Source organism: Halichoerus grypus, chromosome 3 (assembly GCF_964656455.1).
Source record: "Halichoerus grypus chromosome 3, mHalGry1.hap1.1, whole genome shotgun sequence".
Lineage (NCBI taxonomy): Eukaryota > Metazoa > Chordata > Mammalia > Carnivora > Phocidae > Halichoerus > Halichoerus grypus.
In genome coordinates, this window is record NC_135714.1 from 38738053 (window position 1) to 38756455 (window position 18403).

The 18403-nt window shown below is 34.4% G+C and overlaps 1 protein-coding gene across 1 annotated transcript in view; it reads left to right on the plus strand.

The window, feature by feature from the left end:
* GABRB1 (gamma-aminobutyric acid type A receptor subunit beta1) overlaps positions 1–18403 on the plus strand; it is a 367325-nt gene that overhangs the window by 72984 nt on the left and 275938 nt on the right. The window lies entirely within an intron of this gene.

The following is an 18403-nucleotide window of genomic DNA, read 5'->3' on the forward strand; positions in this document are numbered from 1 at the left end:
CAAGCTTCAACGTTTGAAGATATTTTTGCAAATAGCCTGTGATTTTTAACTGTTAGTTTTATTTGAACATTTTATGACAAAATAAATTGCTAAGGTTAGTACACTCTACAGCTAGTTACTTAATGCAGTATTTATGGGCTCCAGAAAGAGACAGGTTTGTTTTGTTTTGTTTTGTTTTCTTAAGAATTATTTTTCTGTTCTGCTCGTGAAGTGTTTGCAAGTTCATTCCTAACCAAAGACATTCATCTCAATTATTTGAATTGGCTCCCTGCAGATAACCCTTAATATGGAATATTAGTCACTTACAAAATAGTTGCCACAGACATCTGCCAGTGCTCAACCTGGCAGCAAAGATGTGTAAAAACCATTTCAAATTACGTCTTTGGACACACAGAGAATATCACTATACCATAATGTTCACTGCTGTGATTTGTCTTCATTCACTCTCTACTTATCAGGTCTCCTAAGTCAGCAGAATTGTCAAGTGAAATATTTTGGAACATGTAGTAGTAAATTAGTTTGGCTATTAAACTAGGTGGGAGAGTAAAAGGTATACATTTACTGATTTTTCCTTGGGGTTTCTGATTAGATATTATGGTTTATCGGTCCTATATTTCTTATTGCTGTAATGATCATGCTCCGGATCATGCTCTGGAACTTTTCTTTGGGCAAGTAGAACAAAATGCAGGTTGTTAGAAAGCTCAGAAACTACCACTTTTGGTATAATGGGGGGAGCCACTAAATTTTTAAATATTATATTTTATTTTATTTTTTATATATTGCATTACATTTTTATATTTTGAGAGAAGCAGGTCCTCTGAGGTTTTGAGTTGTTTTTAAGTCCGTGGGCATCAAAGCATGCATGTTAGAGATGGGGTTCTGCCACCTCTAACATGCATGTTAGAGCCACGCATGTGCTATGAGCCATCAGACCTCCAGGTCTTTGCTTAAGGAAGTCTTTCCACTCTGATATCTTCTTCAGCCTTTCTGATTGCTGATGAGGGTGCTGGTTTCCAGTAGATGAGCCATTTGTCAAGATTCAGGTCAGATACATTCTCCTCTGTGAAACCCTCTCTAATGCTGATAACTGTTTACCATCTACACATTTCAACTCTCAAACTCTTACCTAGTAGTCTATTTAACAGCATCTTGGAACTTAGGAAATGACAATAGTTTTGCAATATCTCTGGTTCTACCACTTACTAGCACAAGCACTCAATAGCTATAGGGCTACTTTTTGGTGTTAGGCTCTAGGAAATATCCCTGTTAAAGAATCAACTGAAAATCCTTCTTACATTTTGGTTATGAAATACCATATAATACTATATGACAAGGTTTGATTATGAACTACACTGGAAGAAAATTACCTATACTACATAAGACTATGTTTTTGTAGTGATACTTGCAAGCTGTACATGCATATGAAAACATGCTCTACCAGATTTTAAAACTTATGAAGTTACTGTAGTTAAGACAGGGTGATATTGATATGGGAAGAGATGAACAAAGGAAAAAAAATACATGTATATAAACATATCTATACACACAAGGAAATTTGGTATATAATAGAGATGGCTTTACAAATCAGGGGAGGGAAGATTGGCTCGTCAATAAAAAGTGCTGGAAAATTGATTATAAATATGAGATAATATAAAATCCTATTTTTATTCATATCATACCCTAAGTAAACTTCAGATATACATAAAACATTCAAATTTACAAAATAGAGGCAAATATATATGACTTAGGAAGAGAAAATAGTTTTTAAACAAAATATAAAAAGGATAAGACACAAAATAAAAAATTGCTAAAATTGACCACATCAAAATTAAAACATTAACTTCAACTTAACACACCAGGAATAAAGTTAAAACACAACACTCAAGCTGAGGGAAAATTTCCGAAGTGTGTATAAAAACACAGCATTACTATCTATGATATATAAAACTACCCAGTAGAAAATTAGGTAACAGATTTTAAAAAGTACTTTGCAGAAAACAAAACCCATGTGGCCAATAGGCACCCAAAAAGAGGTTCAATGTAACTAGTAATCAAGGACATGCAAAATAAAACAATGAGACATCATTAAATATTCACTGTCTAGGTACAAATTAAGGTGTGAACTGTTAGTGAGGAGAAACTGGAGAAACAGGAACTCTCATGGGCTGCAGGAAGGAGTGTTCATTGGTACAAGCCTTGTATTGATCAGATCTAGTATGGTTGAAAATGTGTTTAACATTCAGCCCAAGGGATCCCACTTCCAACTGTGTATCCAAGAGAACTGGAACTCATAAACATAAGGAGATATGCACTAGAATGTTCACTGCAGCATTGTTTGTTTAAGAAAATGTTGGAAACAAATTTAATGTTCATTATGGAAGAATGGATAAGCAAATTGTGGCATACATAGAATGAAATAAAGTCAGAATGAATGAACTAGAGGTACCACACATCAACATATATAAATCTTAGAAATTTAATTTTGAGCAAAAAATATATTGAAGAATGATATGTAATATATGATATAACATAATATTTGAGAAGTTACAAAAGAATTATATGTACTTTTAGAATATATATATTTGAACTAATAGGATAAAACAAAGATGTAAAAGAAAAACACCAAAATCAGCTTATAGTTACTTTGGCAATGAAATTTGGGAAGGGAGCTTTGGGGCATTCAATATTCTTCAACTAAATTGGTAATTATTTACTGTAAATATTCAAAATCAAATATAGAAAGCCATTAAGATTTAGTAAAACTGGATAAGTTCTCAGTACATTATCCATTCTTATTTTCTGTAACCTTAAAAATAGTTCATAATCAAAAATGCATCTTCTTTACAAAAGAACTTATTGCATGCCCCTTAAATATTAATGTTTTCTAGAAGGTTTAAAAAGAATTTTATTTTCAAAAATTATACACATAAATGTGTACTATATAACATATAAAAACATATAAATACCATTACACTGAGATGTACTCAGGTATTTATGAAGACATATTTTGCATACAGAAATGGATTCTATCTCAAAGGATGTATATGCACACCAGTTTTCATTAAGTGTAGTCATATTTAAATTATTTTAGGTAAGTGAAAGATAATATTTATTTGGAATTTTGAGGTGGTTTTCTTATAGTAAAGACTTAGAAATAATTATGGTAAATAAACACCAAATGTGTATAACCCATGTCCTTTGATTTGAATACATCTCAAAATATTGCACTTCTTAATGGTTTAATTTTTAATAATTCATATGAATTTGTTAGGCATGATCTTCTTGTGAATTAAAAGAAAAAATAGACACCTCTATTGTCTGGTTTTGTAATCCATTTCCGTGATGTCCGTATCTTTCATTCCTCTCCAGCTTACTGTTTGGGCTCTTCAACTCCACGAACAGCCTAGAGCAGAGCTTCTGGGGAAGCCCTGTCATCGTTAATGTGGTCATCCTGTCACGGTGATATTGCCCAGAGCTGTGCCTCCCAAATCACATAACTGGATTTATGCTTGAAAACTTGGAGTCATCAGTGGTCAAGGAAACAGTTTTTCTACAGAGAGGTTTAAAATTTTAGTTGACAATGTTGAATCTCAATTTGCCGAATTCGTTCTGGGGGAAATAAATTTCGGACTGTTTGGTTCTTCATTTTTTGCAGGGAAGCTCTTTCTTTTGCATTTGATGTAGCAGACAACTGAAAAAGTGAAAAAGGAAATTCTAAGATATCGTGGAAGTAATAATTTCTGAAAGCAGCTACCACCCCCATGGCTGGTGAAATCAGGGAAGAGGTTGGAATCATTAAAACAGACCCTGGGAGGAGGGGCCCCATGGAGTGGAAACAGGCCTCTGAGAAGTGGGCACTGCTCAGCAGGAGCCGGGGTGTCTGAGGGGCAGCCTGATGGAGCTGGTTCTGTAAGGGTTGGGAAAACTGCAACAGCTGCTGTTGCAAGACAAAACTGTCCCTGCTGGGGTGAAGAAGCCTTGCTGAGGTGAGGCTCACGGAAACCACAGTGGACAGGAAGCTCACAGGAAACCCACTGGAAGAGCACAGTCCTTCTTTCTCCTCCAGACCTGCAGACTCCCTCGAGCTCTCTCTACTGGCAGAGACTAAGACTGAGGAGCTGGCCACACTGAAAGTTGAGTGGAGTCACAGTCTGAGTAAAGAAAGTCGGGATTGGAACTGAGAAACAATAACTTAATAGCTGTCGTGTTGTCAATATTAACATACAAGAGTAGGAAGCTGTCATTCTTCAATGGTCTGAAAGCAGATAGACGGACAAGCCAGAATCCTCCTGACTTCTTCAAATCCTCTAAACTTTGAAATCATAAATATCCCTTGGGAATGTTTATTCAGTAAATCCAGCATTTCTTTATTCGCTCTTTCAAATAGAATTTATTCATACGCACTTTACAAGAAGTGCTATTCTGGGCTAAGATGAAATAAACAGTTCCTTTCTTCAAAGAATTTAAAACCTAAAAAGTGAGGGGCACCTGGGTGGCTTAGTCAGTTAAGCAGTTAAACGTCTGCCTTCGCTCAAGTCATGGATCCCAGGGTCCTGGGATGGAGCTCCTTGTGGAGCTCCCTGCTCAGCGGGGAGTCTGCTTCTCCCTCTCCCTCTGCTGCTCCCCTCCCACCACCCCCCCCACCACTCTCTCTCTTGCAAGCTCTCTCAAATAAATAAAATCTTTTTTAAAAACCTAAAAAGTGAGATAATATATATATATATAAATAATCCAAAAAACAAAACAAATGAACAAACAAAAACCATATTCTTAAATACAGAGAACAAACTGGTGGTTAAAGGGGAAAGGTGGGTGGAGGGATGAGTGAAATAGATAAAGGGGACTAAGAGGTACAGGCTTAATAGTTATAAAATAAGTAAGTCATAGGAATATAAAGTACAGCATAGGGAATATAGTTAATAACATTGTAACAACATTGTATGGTGACAGATGGTGACTACACTTACCATGGTAAGCATTGAGTAGTGTATAGAATTGTCAAATCAGTATGTTGTACACCTGAAACTAATATAACACTGTATGTCAATTATACTTCAATAATAAAAACACATATATCTATGTATATATACATATATCTCTATATGAATATAGATATATTTATTCATATATAAATCAATATTCCGTATATAAATCAATAGAATAAAACCTGTGCAATGTAATTATACAACCTAAGATCATAGGGCTTCACAAAGGTCTATTAATTCTTTAATTGAGAGAGGGATGAAAAAGCTGAGGGATCATTTATAAAAGACTTTATTGGGGAGACCTCATGTTTTTGAAGAATGGGTAGGACTTTAAAATTGGATGTTGGCATTAGGAAAGGCTTTGCAAAGAGAATGGTATGTTAAATCTGGGCTTACAGGAAAACAAAATATACATTTAAAATGGCAAAAAGCATTGGATTTACACTGACTATGATGTTGATGTAAGAATATTAAGAGAGAAGTCTGGAAAGGAAATTAAAAATCAGACTATGGAGCCTTTTAATGCTATGCTAGGAAACTTGTTATTTATTTAATGGTTAAGCTACTGGAAATTTTTGAGCAAATAGGTAAAAACCTTCACAAAGTTAAGCTAATGGCTGTGTACAGCTTGAGTCATAGGAGAAAGAACACACTGGCAAAAATTACAGGAAGATCAGTAATGAAGCTGAACCAGTAGAAAAGAGGGAATAAGGGACCTGAACAAAATATATATTTCCATCTATTTTTTTTCCTACAGTGAGCCTCCGTTTCTGCATAAGCTAGATGAGGTGCTAAAAATGTTTTCTATGTAGGTGGTTAGCCTCTGTTTCCATGTTCATAATACAGCTGTCCCTTTCCATGTTATTTTTAAGAATTATAAAAATAGGGCAAAATCAGATACAGTTTGAATAGAGAAAAAAAAACATTAGAATGCCTCCTTATATTAAACCTGATTTTTTTATTATAGTATCTTGTATGGGTAAAATACTTATAATATTAATTATAAGAATAGTAGACTAAAGAATTTTATTTAGATCAAACATAGAGGAATGATAGCAATATATTCATAATTCATAAAGTACTAGGATTATAAAAAGAAAGATTAACACAAACATAACTGGATACATACACATATATATGTGTGTGTGTATATATATATATATACATATATATATATATATATCTCAAATCATTTAGCATTAGAATATTTGGATGTACAAATTAAATTAGCCTCAACTAGTTTCCATAGCCAACACTACCTGTGGAAATAACTAGAAAAATTTAAGGAAATTATTTTTTACAGAAATTATTCCTTCTTTTCTTCATTGCTACCAGTTTCTAGGACCTTGTCTTTTTCTTCATGAATTAATTCATTAGCTATTAAAGTAACGTAGTATCTAGTCTCTTTCTTTTACTGTCTGTCATGGATGTTTTCTCACTATCTCATTGCTCATATGCTATTCTGCACATGAGCTCCTCCATCTGGGCTAAACTCTGTGTTTCCCTGTCAACATTTTCTTTGCCTTTTACAAGCTGTATGATCTCAGGCAAGTATATAAAGCTTTCTGTGCTTCTAGTTATTTCATCTGTAAAATGAGATTTAAAATATTGCCTCCCACTGTGATCAATTATAGATGCATATTGTAAACTATAGAGCAACCACTAAAGAAAGTTAAATGTAGATGAGCAGTTAGTAACTCAATAGTGGGCATAAAATAGAACACTAAAAATTTAATTAATCTAAAAAATGGCAGGAAAAGAAAAAACGAAGAGTAGGACAAATAGAAAACAAATAGCAATAAGATAGATTTAAACCCAACTATCATTAATTATCTTAAATATAAACCACATATAAACACTCCAATGAAAAGGCAGAGTCAGAATTATGTCCATAAGAAATCCATTTTACATATAAAGATGCAGATAGGCTTAAGTAGAGTAATATGAAAAGATGCAACATTTAAACATTAATAATAAGAAAGCCAAAGTAGTTATACTGTGGACTAAATTAAAAATGAAGATTCTACAAATCAAAATTATGAAATGTAGCTGAAGTAGTGCAGGAAAGGAAATATAAACGCTTACACTAAAAAAGAAGAAAGATCTCCCATCAATGATCTAGGCTTCATCTTAAGTGAGGAATAAAAGAGAAAATTAAATTAAGTATAAGAAAGGAAATAATAAAGATGAAAGAGAAAATCAATGAAATAGAAAAACTTCTACCTGGACTAATCTACTTAAACTAAGAAAATAAAAAGATAAGACATAAATTATCAATATCATTAATAAAAGAAAGCTGTTACTTCATCTCACAAACATGTTGAAGAGAAGAAACTAGATTCAAAATTGCATATTGTATAATTCCACTTAACTGAAATTCTGGAGTAGGTAAATCCAACCTCGAGTATAGAAAGCATATCATGTAGATTATTTCACGTATGGGTTTCTTAGTTTATCATCCTTCAGAAAGTTAACGTTTTTGAGAGTTTTCCCCCTTCTGGAATGTTTAGATATAACTGATGATGGGACAAAGAACTGTATTTCCCCGGAAAGAGGAGCAGTGCCCCTGATCTCTCAGACACTGGTCTTTTTTTCTATTGCTTTCAGTCTGTATCACACCAGTGTGGATTTGATTATATTGACCTGTTTAGGTTTAGGTAAATTGCTTAAGTACAAAGCTGTATATTGGTAAAGAATAGTGACCTACTGGCAACCTATTTCTTGTGGTAAAAGATAAAGGAGTTAACATATATTGTATGTTAAAAAAAAAAAAAAGAAAGAAAGAAAAAAGAAGATAGCAGGAGGGGAAGAAGGAAGGGGGGGAATCGGAGGGGGAGACGAACCATGAGAGACGATGGACTCTGAGAAACAAACTGAGGGTTCTAGAGGGGAGGGGGGTGGGGGGATGGGTTAGCCTGGTGATGGGTATTAAAGAGGGCACGTTCTGCATGGAGCACTGGGTGTTATGCACAAACAATGAATCATGGAACACTTCATCAAAAACTAATGATGTAATGTATAGTGATTAACCTAACAATAAAAAATTTAAAAAAAGATAAAGGAGTTAAAAATAAAATAGTATCAGCAATATAAAATATACATAGTTAACCAAAATTACACTAATGCACCACAGAATTGCTGCTGTGAATTTTTCCTTTTGGGGAAAGAAATTGGAGCAACCCTTCTCTGGCTATCTATCCATAGAATTAATGATTTCCTGATGCTGGTCATGAATTTCTTCAGGCATAAGATATGCTTTAATGGGTAGCTAAAATATCATAATCTATTTCTTTCATCATAAATATTTATTCAGTGTTGTGATAGTTTTTATAGCAAAAAAAGGAGACTGCTTCCTCATATTTCTGAGAGGAAAGTCATACTCATATGAATGAAATCTGCCTCACTCCATTAGAGGGTGACCCTGGGGGCTCTGAAACTGAATCTCAGCTCTTGGCACAATCAATTGCTACAAAGTAACCAGGGCATAAAAACAGCCCTGGTGTGTGACAGTTAACGGTGGAATATCTCTAGGTAAGCTGATATGTTGCATAAACTGAATCTTAAGCAGAGTTATTAGATGTGATTGAAGTTGCCACGAGAATACCTTTACCAAAAGGCAGCTTGCAGGTATATAATGTAAAAATGATTCCAATAAGCAGTGAAATTCCAACATCATTTATTTCCAAATATATCATTCCTTCCTACCTATCCACCTACCTTTCTCTCTCCTCCCCCACTCAAAGGTACATAAATTAAATATCTTCTTCAATTAAGTGCTGGTCCATACCAGAGTCTGCTCTCTAGAGTATTCATCATAAAAGAGGCATGATGGACAATCACTAGCAAAGCAGATCCAAAACTGAAATAAATTAGATGCCCCCATCAGCAAACAAAATAAACAAAATACCAACATGCACTGTCACCCTAAAAAAACCCCAGCTATTTCAAAGATAGAATATCTGGATTTAGTCTTGTCAAGTAAATTATATTGTATTGCATTCATTTAACTGACAAATACTTTTTTAGCTCCAACGATGTGCCAGGTGCTGTAGGTATGTAACATAAAATGGTTTTATGATAAACACAGTTTCTACCTTCAAGCCATTACAGTTGAGTGAGAGAAACAGAATTAGATCAGCAATTATAAATAGTTAATTAAGGGCCATGGCCTACCTGGTACAATGGGAGCCACCATGAATATAGCTATCCCGGCTTTTAAGAGTCAATTTAAGCCTTCCTAAAGAATGAGATACTTCACTAAGGCCAAAGCATGATTAGAAGGAAGAGCATTCCCTTGAAGAGGACATATCAAGTGTTCAAAGACTCCAGGCAAGAAGAGATAACCAATCTTCCAGGAATGGAAGTTAGGTCAGCATAGGAGAAAAAAAAATTAAAGCAGGAAGATCAATATATAAATAGATAGATATAGTTTGGCTTTATTTTTTAAGTGTATAAATCATGGTCTCATTTTTAAAGATCTGATTTTTGAAAAGTATATTGAAAATTCTGCTAAAAATGTCCCAGGGAATCGCACACCCCCACATCTTGCCTGGTTGATTGTTTCCTGCATAATATCCCAACTGATCTCCACACCTTTTCCTCCCCCACAATCTCTCCCCCTCACCAAACCAAGGATTATCTTTCCAAATTTGATTATGTCACTTCCCTGCTTAAACCCTTCAATGTCTTCCCACTGCCCTCAGGATGAAGACCACAAACCTTAAGCACTGCTGGGTGGGGGGCCTCTGCTCCCCTCTGCGGTCTTGTCGCTGCACACCCCCCCATGACAGCTGGCTCTGGCTACTATGGCTTTCCTCTCACCTGCCCCCCAAACCAGGAAAGCTCAAATCCCCCTATTACCTACTCTTATAGAGGTATATACCCTCTCTTTTATGGCACTAGTAGTTACCACTTTATTTATATACTTAATTGTATGAGTATTTTTTTTATTTTGTTTATTGTTATGTTAATCACCATACATTACATCATTAGTTTTGATGTAGTGTTCCATGATTCATTGTTTGTGCATAACACCCAGTGCTCCATGCAGAACGTGCCCTCTTTAATACCCATCTCCAGGCTAACCCATCCTCTCACCCCCTCCCCTCTAGAACCCTCAGTTTGTTTTTCAGAGTCCATCGTCTCTCATGGTTTGTCTACCCCTCCGATTTCCCCCCTTCATTCTTCCCCTCCTGCTATCTTCTTCTTTTTTTTTTTTCTTAACATATATTGCATTATTTGTTTCAGAGGTACAGATCTGTGATTCAACAGTCTTGCACAATTCACAGCGCTCACCATAGCACATACCCTCCCCAATGTCTATCACCCAGCCACCCCATCCCTCCCACCCCACCCCCCACTCTAGCAACCCTCAGTTTATTTCCTGAGATTAAGAATTCCTCATATCAGTGAGGTCATATGATACATGTCTTTCTCTGATTGACTTGTTTCGCTCAGCATAACACCCTCCAGTTCCATCCACATTGTTGCAAATGGCAAGATCTCATTCCTTTTGATGGCTGCATCATATTCCATTGTATATATATACCACATCTTCTTTATCCATTCATCTCTCGATGTATGAGTATTAATTAGTGCCTATCTCCTGCAGTAGGTCATATACATCATGAAGGCAGGGACCCCATATGCTCTAAAAGCCAAAAGGACAGGGACTCTTTTGTGTTTTACTCATTACTGTCACCCTAGCTCTTAGTGCTGTGCTTGGCACATAGTAGGGCTCAATAAGTCTTTCTTGACTGAAGGAATTAGTGTTATATTCAAGAAAGCTGGTTCCAAGTCAAGTTTTTAATGTCCTTTAAATGCAAGTACAGGAAGCAGGCCCAGTGAAGATCGACTGATGATCAGATTGACAGGTGGCATAAACCAAAGCTGAAGGTCTATTTACGCATCTGCAAACCATTTCCACTTAAAACGCACTACCATGTTCTAAAGTTTCTGTGTGCTCACATTCACACAAACATTCTGTTGTCTTTCACTCAGGAAGAAAACCAAAGAAACTATTTTCTGAACGCCGAAGTCCAGCATTCCTTCTTGAGAGTCTTGTTGTTTCTGAGTGCAAGTCAGTTTTACATAATGTAGCTATTGCTTTAGATTTTATCATTGCCTGCCTCCCTAGCATTGCTGAAGTCAAATTTGCCAGGGTGTAGGAAATATTTATTATTTTCAAACGAGCCATGCAGTGTTACGAATAATGAAAGAACCAGTACCTGGAGTTTGATGGCCCAGTTTATATTTCTGTTATGTTGCCAACTCTCCATGGACTTGTGCAAATACTGAATCCTTAGATAAGGTTGACTATCAGAATGGATTTAAGGACTCTGGATGTCTTCTGGCTGACAAGTACAATACCTGAGAACCATTACTGATTTCTCTGGCAGAACAAAACAATTTTTTTTATAGCTCATAGAATTAGAGTTCCATATTTAGATATGTTTTCTCCTTTCCTTTTTTTTTTTAAATTTACAATTTAATTTGACAAACAGCCTCCTGACTACTGCCTCAAAAAGAGAGGTTTCATGAGTTTTCATATATTTAGAACTTAGGTTTATTTTATTTGCTTTGGTTTATTAAATATTCATTGGATATTTGACAATGGTGATATTGAAGGGGAGTAAAAATCTATTCATAAAACGTTGCATTGGGCTGATTTTATTGGGAAGGTGCCAATCAGGTTTAATTTCTTCCTTTTTTTTTACAGTTTTGTTTTGTTTACTTTTTGGCAATATGAATCAATGTTTATCTGTTATATGCTAACTTTCCCTATTGATATTTTCCTCTTGATGTGAGAGATAGCATAATGACACAGATCCTCATCTTAGCATTACTGTTAAAATCCTTCAATGCTTTTAGGCTGGTTTAGAACCTCTATGAAAAAGTTAGCTCTTTTTGGTTTGTATTGAAATTGCTTTTAAAAAGGCATAAGAGATCATTTTCAGAAGAGAGCTTTTTAAAAAAATTTTGTTCAAGATGACAACCTGAACCTACTCATTTATGTTCTCTACTCCTGAAGAGTCCATCAAAAAGAAGTTGTTATAAACTAAAATTTCATGACAATAAACAAACGATGGAGTCACGAATGAACTAGAAATCTCAACAAATTTCTGAAATGAAGGAAAGTACGTGAATAAGTGTGGCATGATGAAGCTAGATGGAAGTAGCCACTACATAGATTATGTTCTGAGGCCCCTGCTGCTAGGTAGGAAGTCAGCATTCCTACAGAGGCAAGCAAGAGAAGTTTCTCTAATTCCTTCAGGAAAAATCCCATCTTGCCTTGATTTCCTGATCCCTCTGCTTACAGCATGCTTCCTTTTAATATCTCCATGTTTTTCTTCCTTATTTCTTTCAAGTCCCTATTCAAATACCACTCTATCAAAGAGATATTCCTGAACAACTTCATCAAGACAAGAACTGTCTCTCCCCTTTTCCTCAAACTCATCACTTTGTGTCTGTTCTACCCTGCTTTAATTTTCTTCATAATACCTAGCATATTATATCTTTATGTTTTAATTTGTTCAATATCTCTCTTGCAAAAGAAAGCAACCTTCAAAAGAGCATAAAATTTGTCTGTTTGGTTAACCAATTTGTAGCCTATTGATAACAATTTGTGGCTTTATTAAGTGAATGAATAATTGAAATGTGAATATGAACTTTTGTATGTTACCTTCACCCCATCTTTATACTTCTCACGACAGTATTTAGAATACTAGTAGCCAGATATTTACTCCCAATTTGGAAGTGTGAGGAAAAGGAGTAGAGTTCTCTAAAATGAATAAAGGGTCAAAAGCAAACTGCAGCAACTCGTGTCAATATTGGTACTTTGGTCAATATAACGGCTGGCTTCCCATTAATTCACTCAAGTCCACAAACTTCTAGGCAGCATATTTTCTTCATTCTTAAACACAGTGATCAATCAAGATTTGCCATATAATTGAAGAGAGCATGTGGGATGACAAAGATCAAGCAGAACAAACAGAAACATCTTACTCTAGAAGAAACAAAGAAAATGATTTAAAAAAAAGAAAATTTAAGCAAAATCTAATTCATATCCTTAGAGAGTTTTGAGAAGGTATTGCATCCTCAAGACTAGAACAAGATGCTATGAAGAGGGAACAAAACAATAAAGAGCCCTTAGCAATTAAAAATATACCAGGTAAAATTTAAAGAGAAAGCCAAAAGAAGCAAAAAATAAAATGGAAGGAATTCCCCACAATGTGGTCAAGAAAGAGAATAAGAGACAAAGAGATTCAGTCTAGGAGGTATATAGGAATTCCAGAAAGAAAAAATGAAGAAGAGGAGATTCTCAATAAAATAAGTAACATTTCCTAGAAATGAAGAAAAGTATGAATCTTTAAATTCAAAAGTCCTAGTAAATATAAAGGAGAATAAATGACAAAAGTAGCACATATTGGAATATCATTGTGAAACCAATTACCTCTGAGAATAAGGAAAAGATCTTAAAGCCCCAGTGAAGTAGAAAAACAAAGAAACCATAACATGTATGTTAACTAACTGGAATTTAAATAAAAGCTCTTAAAAAAAGAAATTGGTCACCACTAAAGAATGAGAATCATACTGCCATAAATTTCTCTTCAAGTCTTGAGAGAAAATAGTTTCAAATCTAAAATCCAATGACCAGAAATACTATCAGTAAATTAAGAGGGTAAAGTACAGACATTTCAAGATTCACAATGGCTCAAATTTATCTATGAAAAACTCTTAGAAAATCACTTGAGAATGTATATCAGAAAATTTAGGGAGTAAATTTTAAAAAGAAAGAAATATTTGGGATCCATGGATTAGTAAAAGCAATAAAGGGAAATCCCATAAAGACATTTCTGTAAGTATCTGAAGAGGATATCACCCATGTAGGATCAAGCTGGTGGAAGACTCCAGAAAAGAGGTCTTCTGGGGGGTGGGGGGTGTTAAAGAAAAGAAAATATAATTGAAACTTAGAAAGAATTTAAAATTAGGTTAAAAGAGCAGAATATAAGTAAAAAGAAAGAAAACTAAAACTTTAAGAAGAAAAATAGTTAAAAGTCAGTGTTTTTCAGGAAAAGAAATGAACTCCAAGCAATCAGTGGGTCAGAAGTTATAAGACATTGGGAATATGGTTTCTTCCCCTATCTTCCAAACACACACACACACAAACGCACGTGCGCAATCTGGGAATAAAAACTGTACAAAAAGGAACAATGCTAAAGTGAAATTTGGCACAATTTTAAGTTACTGGTGCATTGTTGGAAAGGAAGGTCCATTGAGCATTCCTTTGAACTCTGGAGATTTGACACTTGAATGAGAGGTGAGGAAACTAATCTTAGCACCCTACTTGGCTCTGCATTGAATTCTATGTACATAGTCATGAGGAAGAAGATACTATTTCTTGGTTTTTAATTTTTAGACTAAATCCATACATAAAGTATAAAATATTTAATCATGTTTATTGAATATAATATAAATATCAAATCAGCCCTGACAAGGGAGAGCAAAACTATAGCTGTCAAAAATTAGGAAGTGGGAAGGAAGAGACAGGGAGAGAAACAGAGTATGTAAATGTCCTTATTCTACAAAGTGGAGAGTCAAGGGATGCTATGTAGAAAATAAATAATAGAAATAGAAGAAAATATTTTAACTTCAAAGATCACCAACAAAAGAAAACAATGCCCAATTATATTGTGGGGAAGGGAAAATGTATATGAGCATGATCTTAATCTACAATTACAGAAATCTGTATATATTATTTAAAATGATAAATTGAGAGGAAAAAATAAGCATTTATTTAGAATTTTGAAAGTAGCTAACAAAACAAAATACAGAAATGGTTAAAAGTTTTGGGAGGAAACAAGATAGGGAAAGTCTTTCCTTACTATTTTATTGTTTTAAAATGTACATAAATTATTTTGACAAATTCTAATTAATTTAACATTTTTAAAAACATTCAAAGACCTTTTAGTCAAGTGCCAGGATACTAGAATAAGCTAACATTCTTTAAAAAATTATTTTTAAATGTTTTCTAAATGTATATAAATATAAAAGGAAATATATTTGTGTAGTTTTTTATTTTGATATAAGTTCAAACTTACATAAAATTTGCAAGAATACTAAGAATTCCCACTTTTTTACATTTTGCCTTTCCTCCATCATTTGTTCTTTACACACACACATTCTTTTTCCTGAATTATTTGAGAATAAATTGCAGACATTATGTTCTTTTCCCCCCTAAATATTTCAGTGTATATTTTTAATTTATTTTTATTTTTTATTTTTATTTTTTTAAAGATTTTATTTATTTATTTGACAGAGAGAGAGATAGAGAGAGCAGGAACACAAGCAGGGGGGAGTGGGAGAGGGAGAAGCAGGCTTCCCGCTGAGGAGGGAGCCTGAAGTGGGGCTCGATCCCAGGACTCTGGGATCACGACCAGAGCTGAAGGCAGACGCTTAACGACTGAGCCACCCAGGCGCCCCCAGTGTATATTTTTTAAGAACAAGCACATTCCTTAAATAATCACAGTGCCATTATCAAAATCAGGACATTTAACATTGGTACCTTGTTATTATCTATTCAGAAGTTCACATTCAAATTTCCTCAATTGTCCCAATTCTTCCTCAATTCAGTTGTCTTTTATAGCTAGCTATATTTTTCTCCCTTTCCCTTATCCAATCCAGGAGTACAGATTGTAGTTAGTGATGATGTCTCATCAGTCTTTCTTTGTCTTTCATGATCTTGACATTTTTTAAGAGGCAGGAAAGCTGTTTTATAGACTATCTCTCAATTTGAGTTTGTTGGATGTTTCCTCATGATTAGGTTCAGGTTATGCATCTATGGCAAGGATAACACAGAAATAAGACTTCTCTCATTGTATCCCATCAGAAGCACATCATGTTGGTTTGTTCCATTACCTCTGACATTATCTTTAATCATTTGGTTAAGGTGGAGGCCTCCAGATTTTTTCATTATAAATTAGAATTTTCCTCTCTGCAATTACTAAAGAGTTCTTTGAAACTATATAAATATCTCCTTTCTCATCAAACTTTTATCCACTAGTTTTAGCATGGAAATATGGTATTTTACATGGTAAGAAGGTGAAAGAAAGTTTTAGGGAATAATAATCTTTCATTTTTATATCAGTATTCAAAGAACTTTCAGTCAATATCTCACCATTTCAAAATAATTATAGGGAGATTTAGAACTACCAATGTTGATTTCATATATGCATTGCTATTTGTAATTTTTTTAAAAAGGTGTCTCTTTTACATTTAGTAATTTAGGACATTTCAAACAATAAGTTAATAATCGGTTGTTTCTAATCATACTCCACTGATTGACTATGAAGTTGAAAATAAAGGTTATGTTACAGTTTTCATCTGTGCTTTGGAAAGGATTAGTGCTGATTATATCCTATCACTATAACAACTAGATAATTTTACCCTCTATTTGCTAACAATTAGGGGGCAGGTTTATATCATATGAAATGTACACAATAAAATCATCCATAATTAGCTTGATTTGGAAAAAAACAAAAAGAAAGGAAAAGAAAACAAGATAACAGATTAATGTCACCAGTATGTGAAGTTGAAAAAAATAATACACATAAAATTCTCAAACACAAGTTACAACACAATGATAAATGTTCTTGGGAAAAGAATAAAAAAATATAAATATATAAAAATTGATTTATTTTATATAAATGATTGTTTTAGTTTCTTTTAATAGGTAAATATCCTACCAACTTAAAACTATTACCAATAACAAAAAATTGTTCTGCCAAACTTATAGATAAGTGTGACTTGACATTACTCAAAACTTTGAGTTTAGCCTTGAAGTAGTGATAAAAAAGGAAAGATTTCTGTTTTCTAAATGTATGGCACACTGTGAAAAAGGGCAGAAAGGGATATTAGCAAAAAAAAAAAAAAAAAAAAAGCTTTGGCTGGAAATGCAATAAAAGCCAAGTAAGACTAAAATACTTATTATCAAAAAGACAAAAAATAAGTGTTGGAGAGGATGTAGAGAAAAGGGAACCCTTATGCACTATTGGTGGGAATGTAAATTGGTGCAGCCACTGTGGAAAACAGTATAGAGATTCCTCAAAAATTAAGAATAGAAATACCATATGATCCAGCTATTCCACTACTGGGTATTTATCTGCAGAATACGAAAACACAAATTTGAAATGATACATGCACCCCTATGTTCACTGCAGCATTATTTACAATATCCAAGATATGGAAATGACTCAAATGTCTATTGATGGATGAATGGATAAAGAAGATGTGGCATACACACACACACACACACACACACAGTGGAAGGAACATTACCTAGCCATAAAAAGATATGATACATTGCCATTTGCAACAACATGGATGGACCTGGAGGGTATTATGCTAAGTGAAATAAGTCAGAAGGATAAAGACAAATACCGCATGATTTCCCTCATATATGGAATCTAAAAACAAAACAAAAACAAATGAACAAACAAAACAAACTGAAAACAAACTCATAGATATAGAGAATAGAATACCAGAGGTTACCAGAGGGGAAGGGGGTTGGAGTGGGCAAAAGGGCTAACAGGAGTCAACTTAGGGTGATGGATGGTAACTCTACTTTTGGGGGTGATCACTTTGTAGTGTATACAGATGTCAAATTATAATGTTGTGTACCTGAAACTTATGTAATGAAACAAAAGACTAGAATACTTAATAGATGTAATAAGGAGAAAATAATAAAGAAAAAACATTGCCATTCTGGGAAACCTAGAGCATAACTATTGAATATTTTTTAATGATAATGGTGAGGTGCTAGTTTTAGGTGGAAAATGTTGAGCTCCATTTTATTATGGTAAGCTTCAAAAATTGGCAGCACACTCATGAAAGATAGCCTACCAGCAGTTGGTTAAAGGGACAGAGAGATCAGTGCACTGTCATCTTTCAAGCAGATGAATCTATGGAAGTCCAGATGCCTCCCAGGGGAATCAGAGATAGGACACAGCACCAGGGATTTCAGTTTTGGCACAGCTTAGTCAAAGTGTAGAAAAAGAAGAGAAGGCACTGGAAATATTTCAGTGGTTGGGAGAAAAATACATGAAAGCACCATTCACAAGTATGTCACCAAAGTCCTAATGATTCTCCCTTCTGATGTCTCTTCTATCTCTTTTCTCCATCTCCACTGTCTATTCTTTGGTACAAGCCTGAATCAGTCAGCTGGTGGACTCTGCTTCTAGTTCCTTGACCTCCTTCTCTCAATTTATTTTCTGAACTGCTGTGCTATCCGAGTGAACGTTATAAAATGTTCAGATAACCAAAGCATTCCCCTGATAAACATTTTTTTGCTGGCTTCCTCATGTCTTTAGATTTAAATCTAAATTACAATACAGACATATTTACTACTCAAAATTCCCAAG